The 3,161-nt window shown below is 38.8% G+C and overlaps 1 pseudogene; it reads right to left on the bottom strand.

The window, feature by feature from the left end:
* Positions 1 to 1,821: 1,821 nt before the first annotated feature.
* LOC148421790 (uncharacterized) lies at positions 1,822 to 2,611 on the bottom strand (annotated as a pseudogene).
* Between the last annotated feature and the right edge of the window lie 550 nt (positions 2,612 to 3,161).

Here is a 3,161-nt window from a genome sequence, read left to right as displayed (position 1 = left end):
AGTTTGACACCTATAGTTTAGTTACACAAAGTACTCCATTTCCCATGATGCCATTGGGCGGCCATTTTAGCCCACCGAAGACTCCAACTCCCATCTGCCCTCATGGGCGGCCATCTTGGATATTTTATTAGACGTCTCATTACCTCTCACTACTGCTTCCATCTAGTACAGCATCTGGCTTGGTTAACTCAGCTTGATTCATATGTTCAGTTTTTTTTCAGTTTTTCAACTCTGTATTATTCATATTTAAAGCAGTAAAAAAACTGAAAAACTTTGAATAGGGATCATTTTTAAACTGATAATGATCTAATCATTTGAATGAGGTGGATTGTGGATTAATGTGAAACAGTGAAGAAATGTGAAAAATACAAAGTTGAATAACTTTGTATTTTCTCTTCTGCTTTTACTTCGGATCATCCACACTTTTTTATGATTCAAACATTCGTTTTTTTTCAGTTTCTCAGTTTTTCAACTTTGTAGGATTCATAATTTTTCACAGATTCACATCATTCTACAATTCATTTTTTTTCAGTTTTTCATTCATCTTCAAATTCCACAGTTCAACTTTTTTTTAGTTTTTCAACTTTGTATTCATATTTCTTCACAGATTCACACCATTCAATCGTTCCACATCATTCCACTTTTCAACTCCCAAACCTTCAACGGCTTCACCTTCACACGCAATTTCTTCAGAAATTGCACATTTTCTAGTTATTATTTTTTTTATTATTCCGACCGTTTTTTAGGTTCGTTTTAACTTTTTCCCAGTTCATCCATTTCATACCGTTCAAACTTCATATCATTCCACATAGTCATGTTTAGTGCAGGTCTATTTTTCAAGTTTCAACTTTTCATCGTTTTCCTACAATTTAAGTTTTTGTACCGTAAAAATGGCCTAATGTTAAGTGAATGGGGTGGTCTTCGTACTTTATTTTTAAACTTTAACGGTTTCCGCATTTCCCGTGTCCCGGTGGCTCATGGGTATTGTGTGACGTCTTCCAACTTCATGTTCGTGGGTTCAATCCCAGGTTGCGTCTTTTTGCACATTCAGTTTTTTTTTTTCAGTTAATTCCTTATTTTCTTTTGGTTTCAACTCCTTCCCAGTTCATCCAATTCATGCCGTTCAAACTCCATATCATTCCACATATTCACGTGAAGTGCTTTTGTATTTTGCAAGGTTCAACTATACATCGTTTTCCTACAATTCACGTTTTTTATACTGTTCATATTTAAAGATTTTAGCCTTTTCAAACTGTTCTTACTTTCATTTCATCTTACTTTTCATTCCACAGTTCAACTTTTTTCAGTTTTTTAACCCTCTGATGCACAACATATTCACACCTCTGTTAATGCACAACATGGGTCAAAAATGACCCCCATCTAGTTCTCATGTTATTTCCTGCCGCCGAAGTTTTTCTTTGCTGCATCTTTTGAAATTGATGTATTTCATGATTTATTAATCCAAGTATTCTTTAAAAATATTGTTTTTCATTGCCACAAATCATTATTTATATTTTTTCTGCCATATCTTATGAACAAAAGTTATTTTTATGACACTACATCAAGTTTACAATCATGGGTCAAAAATGACCCATTTATCCAAGTGCAATTTAAAAACAAACGAAGGCATATTGTGTAATATTTTTCTTCAAATAGTTATTTTAGATGCTATCCAGGGCAAACAATCCATACATTTGTTATAAGAAACGTGTTTATTTGTAATTTTGCCAAACATCTGACAGATAACCAACAATGAACGTGAATTTGATCAGAGGAAAATAAAACAGCACTGATTACATCATAAGAGCACAAACTTTAAATTCAGTTCTTACAATTCCTCACAAGTATCACAAATGACCACTGTACGTTTGTGCTCCTTGCACACGGGCTTCTTGCACCGGGAACAGCAGCTGCTTTTCGGTCTTTGGCAGATGGGCAAATCGCACACCTCTTCCTCTTTGCTGTGCCCTTGTCCTGTTGTTGTCCAGTGCTGCTTTGTTTTTCTATTCGGCATCTTCCCATTGCTTCTATCATATGCTTTTGGGGTGTGGGTGTGCACTCCAAGCGGCTCTTCATATGTGGCATGACCAGCTCTTTGCCCAGCAAAACTTGATGAACAGTCGGCGTGCATTAGTGACACCAGCCATGTAACCAGGGTGTTCTGTGGTGTAGCATGTGTAAGCATTGAGAGTGGCAATATATTGTACCACAGAACCATGGGCCATCTTCATGTTCTCGGCTTGCATTTGTAGGTGTCAACCATCTCTCCATGCGAACAGGTCTCCCAAGGCCACATGCCAGTTCTTCTCCCCCTTTTGTTCTATTGTAGTAGTGAATCACTTTCGGGTTTCTTCTTCTGAGTGTCATCCACTGCTTCGTCATTGTGCATTGTACAACAGCCTTTCCTTTCTTCTGCACATAGCTCACCATGGTCATGTTACCATTGAACCCGAATTCTGAGCTATGAATCAGCCGTGATTTGGATGGTTTCATGATTGGTGGTATGTCTGGCTTGTTCTGGCGAAGAGTCCCTACAATAGTCAGGTTCTTCTCATGGAGCTTCTCAGCCAGAGTGACACTAGTGAAGTAGAACAGCTCCTGCAAGGCCACATCCCAGTTCTTCTTCCCCCCCTGAAAGCAGGGTCAAACCAATAAAGGCCATGAATTTCTCTTTCTTTATATTCCTCCACACTTTCCTAAGTGTCAGGGCTCCATATGATGTTTCATTGATCTTTTGGTGAAACAGCTCTGGATCCAGGTGTAGGTTTGTCCTGGGTAACTTCTGAGAACGCTATAGCTTTTTATTCTGCTGGAAGTGGGGGGATTTTCATTCCAGTAAGACCCCTTTTTACTGGGTCTATTGGACTTGGTCTGCGTTTCCTCTTCTGAGGACTCATCATCGGATGAGTCACCTAGGTCTATGTCTTCTTCGTCTTGGAGAGCTGGACTTGAAGACACACTCACATCTTCAACTTGGGCCAGTGGCACATAGTCCGGGTCATCATCCTCAGATACTTCAGACTCTGAATCATTCCCAATCGCCTCCTCATCTTTTTCTTCAAACAGCATCTTTAGAGCAATCTCAGCTGTAAATTGCCGAGTGGCTTTACTAAACAGATGTGTTGAGTAGAAATGCACATTGACGAGATTTGCAAGTGTTA

This window comes from Hippichthys cyanospilos, chromosome 6 (genome assembly GCF_059441005.1).
Source record: "Hippichthys cyanospilos isolate Australia breed blue-spotted pipefish chromosome 6, RoL_Hcya_1.0, whole genome shotgun sequence".
NCBI classification, from domain to species: Eukaryota; Metazoa; Chordata; class Actinopteri; order Syngnathiformes; family Syngnathidae; genus Hippichthys; species Hippichthys cyanospilos.
This window is presented reverse-complemented; position numbering and strand designations above follow the sequence as displayed.